Genomic DNA, 19,326 nt, shown 5'->3' with positions numbered 1-19,326 from the left:
TTCTGAATTCCAATGAATAGAGTCGCAGGAGATTCAATCTCTCCTCATAGTCTAATCCCCTCATCCCTGCAATTAACCTGGTGAAACTGCTCTGCACCGGCATCGAAATCAGTACATGCTTTCTCAATTAAGGAGACAGGAACTGCATGCAGTATTCCAGGTACGTCCTCATCACTCCTCTGTGCAGTTGCAGCATAAACTCAATCAACTTATAGTCAATCCCACAAGCAATGAAGCCCAACATCCTTTTTAAACAGAAGCAAGAGGCTGAGAGTGAAAGAGTAAAGGTATCTCGGAGAGAAAGTTTGTCTTTCACTGCTGTGGAAGTGAGACAACACTGCGCAGGCGCGTGACGTAGAGCACCAAAGGTTTAAAAAAGACCGCCATATACAGCAGGCAGCGCTGAGAGCGGGCAGATAATGAGAAGGAGCAGAGTGACAAGGCATTGGCTCAACAGGCTTCGGCATGAACAGCCAGAGGTGAGAACCGGTTCCGGTAGTTGTTTTTTTGATTTTTTTTTCGCTTGGAGTAGAGAGAGTGCCGGGCAGGATGTTGGAATATTCCTCTTGCAGGATGTAGGATATCAGGGAGACATCCGGTGCCCCTGCGGGAAGTGCATTCAGCTGCAGCTCCTAACAAACCGCTTTACGGAACTGGAGCTGGAGCTGGATGACCTGCGGACCATTCGGGAGAATGAGGAATTTATAGATAATAGTTTCACGTAGGTTGTTACGCCAAAGGAGCAGCGCACAGTTAACTGGGTTACGGTCAGGCGAGGGAAGAGAAAAGGGCAGGGCAAGCAGGTTTCCCCTGTGGCCATTGCCCTCCAAAATATGTATACCAATTTGGATACTGTTGGGGTCGATGACTTACCTGGAACAAGCTGTGGCGGCCAGATGTTTGCCACTGAGTCTGGTTCTGCAGTGCAGAATGGAGGGTGGAAGACGAGGAGAGCGGTAGTGATCGGGGAGTCTTTAGTTAGACGTACAGGCAGGAGGATCTGTGGTGGTTAGTGACTCTCGGAAGTTTTGGTACACATGGGTAGCAATGACAAAGGAAGAAACAGTGAAGAGGTCCTGAAGCGTGAGTATAGACAGTTTTGTAGGAAGTTAAATGCAAGTTCTCGAGGGTGGTAATCACAGGATTGATACCTACGTCACGTGCCAGAGAGAGTAAGAGTAGGATGCTCTGGAGGATGACATGTGGCTGAGGAACTGGAGTAGGGGCAGGGTTTCAGATTTCAGGATAATTGGGACCTCTTAATATAACCATATGACCATATCACAATTATAACACGGACACAGGCCATCTCGGCCCTTCTAGTCGGTGCTGAACGCATACTGTCACATAGTCCCACGAGCCAGCACTTAGTCAATAACCTCCATTCCTTTCCTGTCCATATACCTATTCATTTTTTAATGACAAAATCGTACCTGCCTCTGCCGCTTCTACTGGACGTTCGTTCCACACAGCTACCACTCTCTGAATAAAGATGTCCCCCCTCATTTTACGTACTAAACATTTGCAACTTAACTCTCAACTCATGTCCTCTTGTTTGAATCTCGCTTACTCTCAATGAAAAAGCCTATCCACGTCAACTCTATATATTCCCCTCATAATTTTAAATACCTCTATCGTCCCCTCTCAACCTTCTACGCGCCAACGTATAAGGACCTAACTTGTTTCCCTGTGACATAGGTGCTGAAACCCAGATAACACTCCAGTAAATCTCCTCTGTACTCTCTCTAATTTGTTGACATCTTTCCTATAATTCGGTGACCAGAACTGTACACAAAACTCCAAATTTGACCTCACCAATGGCTTGTACAATTTTAACATTACATTACATCCAAACTCCTATAATCAATGCTCTGATTTTTTAAAGGCCAGCGTACCAAAAGCTTTCTTCACCACGCTATCCACACGAGATTCCACATTCAGGGAACTATGCACCATTATTCCCAGATCACACTGTTCTACTGCATTCCTCAATGGCCTACAATTTACCATGTATGTCCGATATCTTACTATCATCTGCATACTTGCTAATCTAATTTACCACCCCATCATCCAGATCATTAATGTACATGACAAACATCATTGGACCCAATTCAGATCCCTGAGGCACACCAGTAATCATCGGCCTCCAACCTGACATACCGTTATTCACCACGACTCTCTGGCATCTCCTATCAGCCACTGTTCAATCCAATTTTCTACTTCAATATTAATACCCAGCGATTAAACCTTCCTAACTAACCTTCCGTGTAGAACCTTGTCAAAGGCCTTACTGAAATCCATATGGACAACATCCAGTGCTTTATCCTCGACAATTTTCCTCGTAACCTCTTCAGAAATTTCAAAAAGTTTTGTCAAACATGACCTTCCACGCACAAATTCATGTTGACTGCTCCTAGTCAGACCCTGTCTATCCAGATAATTATATATACTATCTCTGAGAATACCTACAATTAATTCACTCACCACTGACGTCAAACTTACAGGCCGATAATTGCTAGGTTTACTCTGAGAACCCTTTTTAAACCACATGAGCAATTCAACAATCCTCTGGCACCATCACCGTTTCTAATGACATTTGAAATATTTCTGTCAGAGACCCTGCTATTTCTACACCAACTTCCCTCAATGTCCCAGGGAAAATGCTGTCAGGACCGGGAGACTTATCCACTTTTATATTCTTTAAAATCTTTTGTACTTCCTCTTCTTTAATCGTCATCGTTTCCATAACTACCCTACTTGTTTCCCTTACCTTTCACAATTCAATATCCTGCTCCTTAGTGAGCACCGATGGAAAGAAATTGTTCAAAATCGCCCCCATCTCTTTTGGTTCCACACGTAGCTGCCCACTCTGATTCTCTAAGGAGCCAATTTTATCCCTCACTATCCGTTTGCTATTAATCTTCTGTGACAGGTGGGATGTGTACAGGAGAGATGGGTTACACCTAAACTACAAGGGTGCCAAGGGAGTTTTGTTAGTGATTTTTGGAGATTTAAAACCAGATATGCAGGGGAATCGGAGACAGTGTTCCAGAGCAGACAGTGGAGCTGAGGTGAAAATAAATGTTGTTAACAGTTCTTGCAAAATCAGAAATAGAAGGGTTGTGTGTGCTGATAATAATCTTCTGAGGTGTGTCTATTTCAATGCTCGGAGAATTCTGGGGAAGGCTGACGAACTGAGGGCGTTGATTGACACATGGAATTACGACATTATAACCATTACTGAAACTTGGCTACAGGAGGGGGAGGACTGGAGTTCCGATGTTTCAGATGTGATAGAGGAAGAGAAATGAACGGGGCGTTGGCATTGCTAGTCAGGGAAAATGCTACTGCAGTACTTGGGCGGGAGAGATTAGAGGGTTTGTGTACCGAGGCCATATGGCTGGAGCTGAGAAACAGGAATGGTATGACCACATTAAATAGGAAAAATGCAATCGAACAGGAAAGGAGTCGAACCATCTGGGGCATTTGGGAACTGTACAAGAGAGACGGGTTACACCTGAACTAAAAGGACACCAAGACCCTTGCAGGGTGATTTGATGGTGCTATTGGGGAGGATTTGAACTAGATTGGCAGGGAGATGGGAACCAGAGTGCCAGAGCCGAGAGTGGAGCGGGGGTGAAAACAAATTATGTTAAAAGTTTTTGCGAAGTAACAACTGGAAGGGTTGTGCGTGGTGGTAATAATCTCCTGAGCTGTGTCTATTTCAATGCAGGGAGTATTGTGGGGAAGGCAGACGAGCTGCGGGCGTAGACTGAAACATGAAATTACGGTATTACAGCCATTAGTGAAACTTGGCTACAGGAGGGGCAGGACTGCCAGCTCAATGTTCCAGGGTTCCGATGTTTCAGACGTGATAGAGGCAGAGGGATGAAGGGTGGGAGGGGCATTGCAAGTCAGGTAAAATGCTATAACAGTGCTCAGGCAGGACAGATTGCAGGGTTTGTCTACCGAGGCCATATGGGTGGAGCTGAGAAACAGGAATGGTATGACCACATTATTGGGGTTGTATTATAGACCACCCTATAGTCAGCGAGAACTAGAGAAGCAAATCCGCAGAGAGAAAGCAGACCACTGCAGGAAACATAAAGTTGTGATAGTAGGGGATTTTAATTTTCCACATATTGACTGGGTCTCCCATACTTTTAAAGGTCCAAACGAGATAGAGTTTGTAAAATGTGTTCAGGAAAATTTTCTAAATCAATAAATAGAGGTACTAACTAGAGAGGATGCAATATTAGATCTCTTATTAGGAAAAAAATGTTAGGACAGGTGATGAAATTCTGTACGGGGGGCCCTTTGGTTACTGTGATCATAACGCCTTTAGTTTGAAAATGATCATGTACAAGGTAGATCTGGTCCTCGGTTTGAAGTTCTAAACTGGAAAAAGGCTATATTTGAAGAAATAAAAATGCAAAACCGTGGATTGGGGCAAGTTGATCTCTAGCAAGAATGTGATGGCTAAGTGGGAGGCCTTCAAAGTAGAAATTTTCAGCTTGTATGTTCCTGTCAGGAATAAAGGCAAAGTGAATACGAATAAGCAACCCTGGTTCTCAAGGGATATTGGAACTCAGATAAAGAAGAAGTGAGAGATATAAGTCAAGTATAGGAAACAATGAGCAAATAAGGTGTTTGGCGAGTGCAAAAACTGCAAAATAATCTTTCAGAAAGAAATCAGGAGGGCTAAAAGAAGACAGGAGGTTGTTTTGGTAATCAAGGTGAAGGAAAGTCCAAAGAGCATCTGCAGGTATATTAAGAGCAAAAGGATAGTAAAGGATAAATTTGGACCTCTAAAAGATCATACTGGTGCGCTACGTATGGAATCAAAACAAATGGGTGAGATTTTAAATGTTTTTTTTTTTTTCGTCTGTCTTCAATAAGGAAACTGACATGGAATCAATGGAAATAAGGGAAACAAGTCGTGAGGTGATGGATCCTACACAGATTGAAGAGGAGAAGGTGCTTGCTGTCTTGAGGTAAATCAGAGTAGATAAATCCGCAGGACCTGACAGGGTATTTCCTCGGACCTTGGAGGAGACAGGTGTTGAAATTGCAGGGGCCCTGCCAGATATATTTAAAATGTCGGATTCCACGGGTGAGATGCCGGAGGATTGGAGAAGAGCTCATGTTGTTCCGTTGTTTAAAAAAGCCTCTAAAATTGATCCGGGAAATTATAGGCCATTAAGTCTGACGTCTGTGTAGGTAAATTATTGGAAGGAGTACTAGGAGATAGCATCTACAAGTCTTTGGACAGGCAGGGAATTATTAGGCAGAGTCGCAGTGGCTTTGTTTGTGGTAAGTCATGTTTAACAATTCTATTAGAATTTTTCGAGGAGGTCACCCGGAAAGTGGATGAAGGGAAGGCAGTGGATGTTGTCTACATAGACTTCAGTAAAACCTTTGATGAGGTCCCGCATGGGAGTTAAGTCAGGAAGATTCAGTCGCTAGGTATACATGATGAGGTGGTAAATTGGATTAGACATTGTCTCAGTGGGAGAAACCAGAGAGTGGTAGTAGACGATTGCTTCTCTGAGTGGAGGCCTGTGACTAGTAGTGTGCCAAAGGGATCAGCATTGGGTCCATTGTTGTTTGTCATCTCTATCAATGATCTAGATGATAATGTGGTAACTTCGATTAACAAATTTGCTGATAATGCAAAGATTGGAGAAATGGTGGACAGTGGGGAAAGTTTCCAAAGCATGCAGAGGGATTTCGACCAGATGGGAAAATGGGCTGAAAATGGTTGGTAGAGCTTAATACAGACAAGTGTGAGGTTTTGCACTTTGGAAGGACAAACCAAGGTAAAACATGCAGGGTAAATGGTAGGGTCCTGAGGAGTACAGCAGAAGAGAGGGATCTGGGAATTCAGAAACAAAAATCCGTAACGGTGGCTTCATTGGTAGACAGAGTCGTAAAGATAGCTTTTGGTACGTTGACCTTTACAAATCAAAGTATAGCGTATAAGAGTTCGAATGTTATGGGGAGGTTGTATAAGGTGTTGGTGAGGCAGAATTTTGAGTACTGTGTGAAGTTTTGGACACCTAATTACAGGAAGGATATTAATAAGGTTGAAAGAGTGCAGCGAAGGTTTACAAGGATGTTGCCGGTACTTGAGAAGCTGAGTTACAGAGAAAGGTTGAATAGGTTAGGACTTTATTCCCTGGAGCGTAGAAGAATGAGAGGAGATTTGATAGAGGTATATAAAATTATGATGGGTAGAGATAGAGTGAATTCAAGCAGGCTTATTGCACCGAGGCTAGGGGAGAAATAAAGCCAGAGGACATGGGTTAAGGGTGATGTGGGGAAAGTTTAAAGTGAACTTTGGGGGGGCTTCCTCACACACAGAGTGGTGGGATTGTGGAATGAGCTGCCAGATGAATTGGCAAATGCGGACTCACTTTGAACATTTACGAAAAACTTGGACAGGTACATGGATGAGAGTTGTATGGAGGGACTAGGCAGAAAAATGTTTCGGCACAGCCAGGAAGGGCCTAGAGGCCTGTTTCTCTGCTGTAATGATTTATGGTTCTATGGTTCTAACACTGCGATCTCTCTGCAGATCTGTTCCTCCTAATCCAGCAGACTGTTCATTGGACTACATGGCGATACTTTTCTTTTTCCTCATTTCCTCATTCCCATTGATGAAGGAAGACCAGTAGATGTAGTGTATGTGGATTTCAGCAAGGCATTTGTTAAAGTACCCCATGCAAGGCTTATTGAGAAAGTAAGGAGGATGGGATCCAAGGGGACTTACTTTGTAGATCTAGAACTGGCTAGCCCATAGAAGTGGTTGTCCATCGTGGCTGTAGACGGGTCATATTCTGCATGGAGTTCGGAGATCAGTTTTGTGCCTCAGGGATCTGTTCTGGGACATTCACTCTTCCTGATTTTTAGAAATGACCTGGGTGAGGAAGTGAAGGAATGGGTTATTAAGATTGCTGGTGATACAAAGGTTGGAGATGTTGTGGATAGAGTTGCGGGCTGTCAGAAGTTACACCGGGACATTTTCAGAATGCAAACCAGGGCTGAGAAACAGCAGATGGAGTTCAACCCAAACAAGAGTGAAGTGTTTCATTTTGGTAGGTCAAATATGATGGAAGAATATTATATTAATGGCAAGACTAATGGCAGTGTGGAGGATCAGAGGGATTTTGGGGTCCGAGTACATAGGAAACTCAAAGCAGCTGCGCAGGTTGACTCTGTGCTTAAGAGGGCACACGGTGTATTGGCCATCGTAAACCGTCGAATTGAATTTAGTAGCCCAGAGGTAATGCTGCAGACGCATGGGACCCTGGTCAGACTCCACTTGGAGGACTGTGCTCAGTTCTGGTCGCCTCACTATAGGAAGTAAACCGGAAGTTGCCTGGACTGGGGAACATGCCTTATGAAAACAGAATGAGGGAACTCGGCCATTTCTACTTGGAGCGACGGATGATCACAGAGGTCACCTGATGGATGTGTATAAGATGATGAGAGACATTGATCGTGTGGATAGACAGAAGCTTTTTCACAGGATAAAATGGTTGCCACAGGAACACACAGGTTTAAGGTGCTGGGGTCTAGGGACACAGAAGGTGTCAGGGGTAAGTGTTATACGCAGAGAGCGATGCGTGTGTGGAATGTGCTCCCGGCAACGGGAGTGGAGGCGGATGCAATAGGCTCTTTAAACAGACTTTTGTACTGGTACATGGAGCTCAGAAAAATAGAGGGCTACGTGTAACCCTAGTAACTTCTAAGGTCGGGACATGTTGGGCGCAACTCTGTGGACCGAAGGGCCTGTATTCTGCTGTAATTTTCTGTTTCTATGTTTCCACCCATAAAGCCTCACTTAGACAAGTTCTCTTGTCTGTTCTGACTGTGTTTTGCGGTGGCATTTGCTCAGCCCTGTAATGTCACCCCTCCTCCTGTAATTCTTCCGCTTTCTGACGTCTGAAAATAGGGAAACCCGAAATATCGTGCTGTCCTGCTTGTCCCTCCTGCACCCTATTCTCAATAACGGCTACAATATCATAATTCATTGTGTTGATTCATGCCCTGCGCTCAACTGCGCTTCTCAGAAGCTTCCTGCATTGAAATATACGGAGCTCAGGGGACCAGTCGCATGATGCAAAACCTTTTGATTCCTGCCTTTTTCTGAGGTCTGAACAACATCTGTCTCCATATCGACTCCGCTATCTGCTCTCGAGCTCTGAATCCCATCCCCCTGCACCTCGAGAAAAACTACTCTCCCAAAACCTTTCATGCACAGTACTAACAAACCTTCCCTCTAGGATATCTGTCCCCCTCCAGTTTATGTGTAAATCGTCTTCCATCTCTTCTGTGACATCTCACGTTCCTTGGAATAAACACAATGAATTTTGAAGCCCTCCCACCTGCACCGTAGCTTGAGCCACGTGCTGAACTGTATGGTCTTCCTGTGTCTGGGCACACTGGGACGGGTTGTGGTCCTGCCTTTTAATTTAATAGCAAAATCCCTGACCTCATTTTGCAGTAACACCTTCCCATACATACCGATTTCTTTGGTACATATATGGACCAGGACGTCGAGCTGCTCACCGACCCACTTACGAAACATAGAATCTTTTTTGCAATTGCTGCTGAGGCTCTTTCTATTGCACTTAAGTCAACTACATTATTTCAAGTTGTTAGGAGAGGGGTCATAGAACATTCCCATTGAAATCCTCTCAATTCACATCTAACCCTGTCGTGCTGTCCACCCTTAAAAATTTTAATCAATTTGGCTGGCATTATAAGTTCACATCAGTTCAATTCTGGGTCCCATTCATCGAAACAATCTATTTCTTCCCTCCATCCTCGATTCAGTTTTTAGACAATGGGGTTTGAACGGTCTTATGCGCTTTAAGGATTTGTGCACTGATAACATATTTAATAGTTTTGATAAACTGTGCAGTAAATATGGCCTTCCGCATAATCATTTTTTTCAATACCTGAAGATTCTCCACTTTTTCAAGGATGAATTTCCCTCTTTTCCTGAACTACCACCTGTTATGTTGTGCGACAAACTCACTCTTAGCTTTAATAATAAATGGCTGATCACGGTACTACAGTCTCAGCTGATGTCTTTCGGAGTTCAAGATCTAAACAAAACTACGACTAGCTGGGAGGATGACCTTGGTGTGGATCTGGCTGAGGGATATTGGGCAAAAGCACTGAATAGGGTTCATTCCTCGTCATCATGTGCTAGACCCGGGCTCATACAATTTAAAGTTTTACACTGTACATTTAAGTAAAGCCAGGCGTGCTGAGAGATATCCTGGCACAGACTCTGGCTGTGACAGGTGTTCCTTCTCTCCGGCTGGTTTCGTGCATGCATTTTGGTCTTGCCCTCGGCTTGATGGCTATTGGGAACTGGTTTTTAAAATTATCAGTGAGATTTTGGGGTGACACTGAGACCTTGCTCGCTTAAAGCTGTATTTGATGTGGCAGATGATGTTTTGGGTTTAAATGCAAACCAGTCGGATATCATTTCACTTACATCGATTTTGGCCCGTAGGAGAATCTTGCTGGTCCGGAAATCTGCCACTCCCCCATCTGCAGTTGCTTGGTTAGATGACTTAATGTTTTTTTTTCTGAAATTAGAAAAGATTAAATTTACTCTGAGAGCGTTAGTGAGAAAGTTCTATTCGAAATGGGGGTCTTTCTTGTCATATTTTGGGAGTCATAATGAATTACCTACTAGTTGAGGGCATTTGATTGTACTTGGGAAGTTGCTTCCCTTTTAACACGCATATGGTTTACCTCACAGGGTGGTTGATGAATTGTAATATGAGTCTATTCTGGATCATCTGAGATGTTGTAGATGTGTGTGGGACTTCGTCTTGAAGTAGTGTGGGGGTGTGGCTGTGAAATGTCCGTACTTGTATTTGTGAAGTGTTGTATTGTAAATACATTAGCTGTCATTGTATGTTCGGGGAGGGCGGGTGAGGGGAGGTTTGTTTAGGGGTAAGTTACAAAAGCAAAATGGAGGAAAATGTAATCCATTATGTATTCTATATTGTGCCGTTCATTCGATAAAATATATTATAAAGAAAGAATCATAGAGAAGGAATGGTGTGCTGTGAAAAGAGGAAGGAAGGGGAGGAGAGTGAGGCCACAGAAAGGGTGTTCAGTTTGCAGCCGTTGGAGCAGAACGTGTGAGGCACCATTTTCTTGCTCCCTGTCTCCGATTGGAGTCTGTTTAAACGCCTAAATCCACTGACCCATGGCAAGGAGTCACAGACAGAGTGTTAATCCTTCCATAAAATCCGATCACACACTCCTGGAAACATGCACTGAGTAACGCTCCCTCCGCAACGATCCATCACACCCCCCCGGGATCATACACAGAGAGCAACTCCCTCCATATTGTTTCAACACACACTCCGGGGTCACACACAGAGTGAAACTCCGTCCTCAACGTCCAAACGCGCAGTCCATTCGTCGGATAACCAGCGAAGTTCCCTAAATATTATCCCATCACACTCCCGGGGTTAGACATGTACCTCCCGCACCGTCGCAGCACACCCTACCGGAGTCAGCAAAAGTCTGCAGCCCTCTCCCTCCTCCGTTCTCCCCACTCACCGATACCCAGCCTTTCGGCTTTCCAGTAGTCTTGAATTGTGTGTGTCTCTCGGAGATGGTGTGTGTGTGTGAGCGGATTGTGTGCTGCCGTTAGAGGAAGGAAGGGGAGGAGAGAGGAGGCCAGGGAAAGGGTGGCGAGTTTGCAGCCACTGATGCAAGTGGTGTGGAATCACGTGACCGGCCTGAGCATGCAGAGTTGTGGATAGATTCAGATCCTGGTGATCGATATCCGGTGGAACTGGGGGAGGTGTAATACAGAGAGAGAGAAAAAAAAAACTAAATGTATCAGGGATGGGGTAAGAAGGGGAGGGGCATCATCGAAAGTTAAAGAAGTCAATGTTCATGCCATCAGTTTGGAAGCCGGTATATGGGGTAAGAAGGGGAACCCCTCCTTATTTAGTTGTTTGTGTTTGTCCCTCTCTCTGCCCATCACTCTTTGTCTGTTCTCCATCTCCCTCTGGCGCGCCCCTCCCTCTTTCTTTCTCCCTAGGCCTCCCGTCCCAAGATCCTTTCCCTTCTCCAGCTCTGTGTCAGTTTCGCCAATCAACTTTCCAGCTCTTAGCTACATCCCATCCCCTCTGGTCTTCTCCTATCATTTCACATTTCCCCCTCCCCCCAACTACTTTCTAATCTCTCACTATCTTTCTATTCAGTTAGTCCTGGCCCGAAACGTTGACAGTGCTTCTCCTTATAGATGCTGCCTGGCATGCTGTGTTCCACCAGCATTTTGTGTGTGTTGTGCAGGAGTGGATGTGGGTCACGAAACGGGGTTGCTTGTAGCCGAGGGATGGGTGACGGAGACGTGAGTGGTGTAATGCAATCTGTGTGACGGTGACTGGGAATCGTGTAGGAGGAGGGCGACGGAGTGGTGGTGTGGTTTTGGAGAGGGAGGGTGTTATGCATGAGGACTGTTATGGAGGACTGTATATAACTGTATAGTTATGGAGGACATAACTGTATGTTATGAAGGACTGTATTCGAGTTACAGTGCAGGGCCTGACTCTGTGTTGGTATCGTTGAGTGGTGAACTCCTGCTGTGGTGCAGAGCCTGTCAGTGTGTCAGTGTCACGATGAGGGGCGTGTTCATGTCAGATGTGGGTTTTGGCAGTGACACCGAAACACTTTCAGTGTTCCATTGAAGAACATCTCCGTGTCACAGTGAGGGTTGTGTGCCTCGTTCCTACCTTATGCAAACGGTACTGTCCAACTTGCAATCAAGTCTCACTAATATTTACCGTGTCAGGCTTAGAGGCGTTGACCCCTGACCTGAGCGCATCTGCCCTTCAAACAATACTTCCTGCATTGAAACGCACGCCGCTCAGAACATGAGTCCCAGCAGGCTCAACCTTCTGCTTCTTGACTTTTTCAGAAGTCTTAGCAACAACCACTCAACTATCTGTAATGGCGTTCTTGTTTACATGTCCCTGCAACTCTAGTTTATACCACCACTCTCCCCTTTTAATGGCAAACCTTACCGCTGGGATATTAGTTCGATTCCAGTTCAGGAGTAAATTCAGAGAGTGTTTCATGGGAGAGGATATGAAGGAGCTGAGCGAGGTGGGGGCGGTCTGCCGCTGCCTCCAGGCAGTTGTCTGTGCTGTCCCCAGTGTTCGCTCGGCAGAAGACAATCTCTGCTCTGAACAATTGCAGATTACCGGGGGATTCAAAATGCCCACGGGGTCTCAAGCTGCATAAATGCTTGTGTGTGTGTGTGTGTGTGTGTGTGTGTGTGTGTGTGTGTGTGTGTGTGTGTGTGTGTGTGTGTGTGTGTGTGTGTGTGTGTGTGTGTGTGTGTGTGTGTGTGTGTGTGTGTGTGTGTGTGTGTATACATAATGCGTGATGCATTGACTGATATCCTGCATATGCTTGCTATCTTGATATTTTATACATATTTTGTACGCTCCAACCATAACTCTTTAGCCACATTTTAAACTGAATGTATTTTTTTCTAATTTTGTCCACACTGCACACCGGCTCCCATTTTCTACGTATATAGTGGTGACGGTAACGACCGCATACCATCGAGGAATCTCGTTCTCGTCCACAGTATTCTTTTCCGTTCCCCTAACAAAGACAATCCCATTGATACAACTCGCCATATTTCACCCCTTCCCCTGCTGAGCCACAGAATCATAGTCAGTGCCATCCAGAAGTATCCAAAGTGGTCTAACTGTTATTGAGCGGGTTGGCCTCAAGGGGTCTCTGCACACGGTCTGTCTGTTTAACCCCTTCCTGTCCGTCACCCAATTTCCTGTACCCTACACGGTGGGTGTAAATTCCTCTCTATGTGCCCTCCCTATCACCCCCTCACCTTCCCGAATGATCCCGAGTTCATCCAGTTCAAGTTCCAACGCTGTTCCGCAGAGTGTCACGGCGAGATGCGTGTGGTCCTGGCTGTATTCATGGGCAGTTCTGTGTGTTGAAATTACAATGAACCTTAAATTGAAATGAAATGAAACCGTTCTGTTTGGAGAGTTTGCACCTTCAGTGGAAGAGAATCTAGTGATACACATATCTGAAGTTCTCTTTCCAACCCTAATGTTAAACTGAAAGTTCGTTTTATTTTTGGCCACGCCTGCACATACATACGTTTGCAGAAACGGCTCCCTCTTCATTCCTATATACTGGTGTCTATAACAGAGGCAACATAGATCTGTGCCGCACTTGCCCCTAACTTAGAACGACCTAGTGTTTACCCATGGACCAAACACGAGGAAAGCTACAGATGCTGGAAATTCAAACAACACACACAAAATGCTGGTGGAACTCAGCAGGCCAGGCAGCATCTATAAGGAGAAGCACTATCGATGTTTCGGGTCGAGTCCCTTCGTCAGGACTAACTTCCAGGTGGGACAACACTTCACCTGTGAGTCGGCTGGTGTGGTATACTGCGTCCGGTGCTCTCGATGTGGCCTTTTATATATTGGTGAGGCCCGGCGCAGACTGGGAGACCGTTTCGCTGAACACCTACGCTCGGCCCGCCAGAGAAAGCAGGATCTCCCAGTAGACAAACATTTTAATTCCACGTCCCATTCCCATTCTAATATGTCTATCCATGGCCTCCTCTACTGTGAAAATGAATCCAAACTCAGGTTGGAACAACACCTTATATACCGGCTGGGTGGCCTCCAACCTGATGGCATAAACATTGACTTCTCTAACTTCCGTTAATGCTCCTCCTCCCCTTATTACCCCATCCTTGACATATTTAGTTGTTTGCCTGTTCCCCATCTCCCTCTGGTGATTCCCCTCCCCACTTTCATTCTCCAGAGGCCTCCCGTCCCATGATTCTTTCCCTTGTCCAGCTCTGTGTCACTTTCGCCAATCACCTTTCCAGCTCTTGGCTTCATCCCACCCCCTCCGGTCTTCTCCTATCATTTATCATTTCCCCCTCCCCCCTCTACTTTCAAATCTCTTACTATCTTTGCTTTCAGTTAGTCCTGACGAAGGGTGTCATTCCGAAACGTCGACGGTGCTTCTCCTTATAGGTGCTGCCTGGCCTGCTGTGTTCAACCAGCATTTTGTGTGTTTTGTTTACCCATAGACCTCTATTTTTCTAATCTCCATGCAGCCAGACTGGAGTCTCTCAAAAGTCCCCATCGTATCCGCCTCCACCACCGCCGCCGCCAGCCCACTCCACGCACACACCACTCTATGAACAAAAAAAAGCTTACCGTGACAACTCCTCTGTACATACTTCCAAGCACCATAAATCAATGCGATTTTGTGCAAGTCATTTCAGCCTTGGCAAAAGGGGTCTGACTGACCACGCGATAAATGCCTCTCATTATCCTGTACACATCTGTCTGTTCACTGCTCATCCTCGTTCGCTTCCAGGAGAAAAGATCGAGTTCATTCAACCTCACAAGGCATGCTCCCCAATTCAAGCAACAATCTTGTATTTTGGGGACAACATACTATCGAGGAATCTGGTTCTCCTCCACAGTCCCTATTTCTTGTTCCACTAACAAAGACAATCCTATCGATACAGCTCGCCATATCTCACTCCCTCCCCTGCTGAGCCACAGAACCACAGTCAGTGTCAGAGACCTGACCGGTGAGACTTTCCCCTGCTTGGTCATTTGCACCTCTCTCCTCCCATCCAGAAGTATCCAAAGTGGTCTACCTGTTATTGAGCGAGTTGACCACAAGGGATCTCTACACTAGATCTGGCTGTTTAACCCCTTTCACCTTCCCTGTCTGTCACCCAGTTTTCTGTATCCTGCACCTTGGCTGTAAATACATCTCTATATGTCCTTCCTATCACCCGCTTAGCTTCCCGAATGATCCCGAGTTCATCCAGTTCCAGTTCCAACGCTGTTACGCAGGGTGATAGACTCTGGATGACCCAGTTGGATGACCTTCTTACAGCTGAAGTTGTCAGGGACTCTGGAGGTCTCCATGCACTCCCACAATCCATAAGGCAAACAGTCAACTCTCCTGCAGGAATGCTTACTGCTCATTCTAACTGTAATTATAAACCAAACAATCAATAATCTGAGAACAAAACTACCAATAGTTTTGCGCCTTCTATCACCCGAGAATCTCGTCCTTACAGCATCAAATTGGTTAAGCCCTCTAACTCGAACAATGTCCCCTGCGATTGCCCACACCTTTACTCCCAGGTATGCCCCCTCTGCACCGGTTCATTACACGGATACAGAAATACAAACAATGAATGAAATTCACCCCACACCGTCCCATCACCCAGACCCGGGGTCAGGCACAGATTGAAGCTCCTCCCCCCGGTCCCGTCACACACTCCGGGGATCAGAAGCTGCTTTCCTCTCACCACCCCCAGCACTCCGCCGTTCTAGTTTCCTTCATTATGTGTCTGTCTCGGAGACTGTGCGTGTGTTTGCGTTCAGATGGTGAGCAGTGAAGAGCAGAGAAGTGGGAGAGGTTGAGGGGAGGGAGTAGGGACGTGGTGTTGAGATAGTGGTCACTGGGAGAAAGTGGTGTGGAACCGTAAGACAGGCCTGTCCACACAGAGAAGTGAACAGGATCAGAACCGAGAGATCAACATCCGGAGCAGGGGTTTGGGTGTTGTCACTCCAGACGTCACCATTCCCCCTTCCTCCTCAGAATTCCAGATGAACCGAGGGGTGTAGAGGAGCGAGAGGGTTGATGGAACCGTGAAGGGTGCAGGGGATGGAGCGGGTCAGGGAGATGGGAAGAAGAGATGGGGCAGGAGGAGATGACGGAGACAGCAAGGCGTGCGGGAGACGGTGGATTGATGGAGTCGGGGTGTGTAAAAGAAGATTGCGGTGATGGAAATGAAGGTAGGTGAAATCGGCATCGGGTGGAGGGTGTTGTCTTGTGGTGATGTAACACCAGTCGTCACCTCTCTCTCTTCCCCACAATTCCACATTAACACAGAAAGGGAGAGGGGTAGAGGAGGGAGCGGGATGGCGGAAACGTGGAAGGATGTAGGGGAAGCAGCGTTTCAGAGAGACGGGGAGAGGAGTTGGGGAAGGGGGGATAACAGAGACGGCGTGAGGTGTAGGGGACAAAGCAGTAATGGAGACGAGGTGTGTAGAAGGGAATGTATGACGACAACGGGGGAGGATGGTGACGTAGAGGATGTTCTGTCTGATTGTGGCGAGGTTGGTCGAGGGGAAAAAGGGGTTGACGACGAGGGGAGTCGTAGGGGAGGAATGGACTGACGGAGACTGGGTAGGGTGCAGACACTGCTGGTGGTGACAGAGACCGGCGGTGTGTACAACAGCGAGGAGTTCATGGAGATGGGCAAGGGTGATTGGAAGGGACAGGGTGACTGGAACCGAGAGTGGGGAAGAGGGAGGGACTGACAGAGACTGGGGAGGGGATGAGGAAGAGAAGTAGGAACAACTGACCTGTGTAGCAGTGCACAGCAGGGAGGGAGTCATGGAGTCGGGTAGGATTTTAGTGGAGGGGAACGGTCCTGATGTCGGGGAGGAAGGAGATGACGGAGACGAAGGTGGTTGCACTTGAGTAAGTACACGAGTTGGAAAGTCACGTTGCATTTGAAAAAGACGTTAAAGAGGGGCACCATGTTCGGCTGTGCTCGCCCCCTTCTCTTCTGTAACCTCTATTTTCTCGGCCTTTGTAAGAATCATCCTTCAGGTGGGTGAAGCCTCGCAAGGCGTCAGGTTCCGAATGTGTACCTGGTAGGGCACTGAAAACCTTTGCCACCAACAGGCTGGATTGTTCAAGGACTCGGTGGTGAGGAAGGCTAATAAAAGTTTCACATTCATTTCCCGGGCAAGGATTTAATTTTAAGGCTCTGCGGAGGCCTCATTTGGAGTATGCTTCGCTGTCACTTTCACTTTAAGACTCGGACTGCCAATTTATGCCTGTCACAATCCTTCCTGGAAAGTCTGTAATTAAATGGATTGTGCTGAGCACTCAGTGCTCAACCGTAGGAGATCCATTTCTAGCACTGTGGGTTGTGATTGACACTTCGGATGCAGTTACCGCCGTCGTTTATTTTGAGTCAAAGTCTGAGTTAATTCCAGACCTTACTCTGCACTTCGGTTGACACCATCCATAACTCCCTGGCCACAGAAGTTATTGTGACGTCAGGAGTTTGTGACGATTTGGTCTCTCATTGAACACGAGTAAATTTCTATGGATGTCCGCTGGGGGGCGCTCTGTCCAGTCGCATCACCGCCTTGTGTGGAGTCGACGACGCCCAGATTGGCCAGGGACTGCAGAGGGATGCAGACTGAGCCAGTCCCGTCAAGGGCAACACCGCATCCTCCGTCTCGTAGTTGAAACGGTGTTTATTACGATTACAAGACGAACTCTTCCTGGACGATTTGCATTCGGTGAATTCGGTGAAACAACATGAAAGGCCACTTTCCTATCAAAAAGGGTTAGACAATCTCAACAGAAGCAAAATAGATCCAGTTGGCAACCCAGAGAGTTTTCTGGAAATATTCCCACTACTGCACTCTCTCCACGGCCCGTGTCAGTCTCTAAACTAATCTCACTGCATCGCGATCTCCACGCAGCCCCACGTCAGACTTCAAACTATCCCCACTACACCGATCACTCTCCACGACCCCTCGTCATTATCCAGACTAATCTCACTGCAACTTCAGGGAATTCAGCGGGGCACCGAGACGGGTTGTGGCGGTGGGAAGACAGGAGATAACGGAGAAGGTGATGTGTGCAGAGAGGAAATGTGTCACGAAGACGGGACAGCTTGTAAGGGAGGGACGGTGACGGAGACGGTAGTGGCGTAAATGAGGGTGTTTGAAATGGAGAGAGGGATTACTGTAGGCGAGCGAAGGTAGACGAAGTTGGAGAGGACGCGTGGAGAGGGAGATAATTATGAATACGGGGCGGACTGTGTCCCTGCTGCGGTGAAGGTTGTGACGGTGTGTCGGTGTCCAGTTGAGGGCGGTGTCGGTGTCACGGTGAGGGTTGTGTCGGTGGAGTAGTGAGGGCTGTGTCGGTGTCACGGTGAGGGGGGTGTCTGTGTAGTAGTGAGGGCTGTGTCGGTGTCGCGGTGAGGGGAGTGTCTGTGTAGTAGTGAGGGCTGTGTCGGTGTCACGGTGAGGGGGGTGTCTGTGTAGTAGTGAGGGCTGTGTCGGTGTCACGGTGAGGGGTGTGTCTGTGTAGTAGTGAGGGCTGTGTCGGTGTCACGGTGAGGGGTGTGTCTGTGTAGTAGTGAGGGCTGTGTCGGTGTGACGGTGAGGGGGGTGTCTGTGTAGTAGTGAGGGCTGTGTCGGTGTCACGGTGAGGAGTGTGTCTGTGTAGTAGTGAGGGCTGTGTCGGTGTCACGGTGAGGGGTGTGTCTGTGTAGTAGTGAGAGCTGTGTGGCTCGTTCACTGCCTATGTCGGGAGGTCGTTCCCTGAGTTTCTCAATGCAGCGTCATATTCCTTCATCTACCCCGCCCCCTGCGTTTCCCATCCTATGAGTTCAAAACTCTTCCTGACCCTCCTGTAGAGCGGTGAACGTCAATCACCGAACAGAGGAGACCCTTCGGCCCGCAATGTTGTGATATACCAATTAATCTGAATCCCTTCTGCCGACAGAAGTCCATGTCTCTCAAATCCCTGCAAATCCACGTGCCTGTCAAAGAGCCAGTGAAACGCCTCTAGCGATCTGACCTCCCCACCGTCCCTGGTAGCACAGAACAATCTCCCACCGGTCTCTGTGTGAATAAAAAACTGGCCGACCTCATTTCCTTTGAACTTACCCCTCTCTCCTCAATGCATGCCCTCTGGCGTTTGACATTTTCATCCTGGGGGTAATAACACCCGCTGCCTGGTCCATCTGTGTCGCTTGTACTGGCTGCCTGCCAGTTGTCCCCTCCGCCATCGCCGCTCCAGAGAAAGGAAACCGAAAATTCTGACCACGGCCTACAGATATTTCTCTGTATTCCCGGCAGACTTCTAGTGAATCCCCTCTGTAACTTCTTCATTGAGCCCCGCACATATTCCTTTAACGGAGCGTCCAGAAATTAATCAGTATTCTCCGAAACGTCAAACCCAGTCCCAACTCCTATCTGCTCCGCTCCTTGATTTCCCGGTACTCTTCCCCATTCACAGTGCGTGAACCCCAATCCGCTACATTGAAATCCCTCTCTCCTTCAACACCTCACATTATTCTTATGAAACAACGCTAGGGTTCCAACTTAGCAGGTACATTTTTGTCAGAAAACAATCTGTCCAAACCCGCACATGCCAGATCATTCCTGACGCCCAAAAAAAATGGTTGGCCTACTTTCAATTTGG

The sequence above is a fragment of the Hemitrygon akajei genome, unplaced genomic scaffold (assembly GCF_048418815.1).
Source record: "Hemitrygon akajei unplaced genomic scaffold, sHemAka1.3 Scf000046, whole genome shotgun sequence".
Lineage (NCBI taxonomy): Eukaryota > Metazoa > Chordata > Chondrichthyes > Myliobatiformes > Dasyatidae > Hemitrygon > Hemitrygon akajei.
This window is presented reverse-complemented; position numbering follows the sequence as displayed.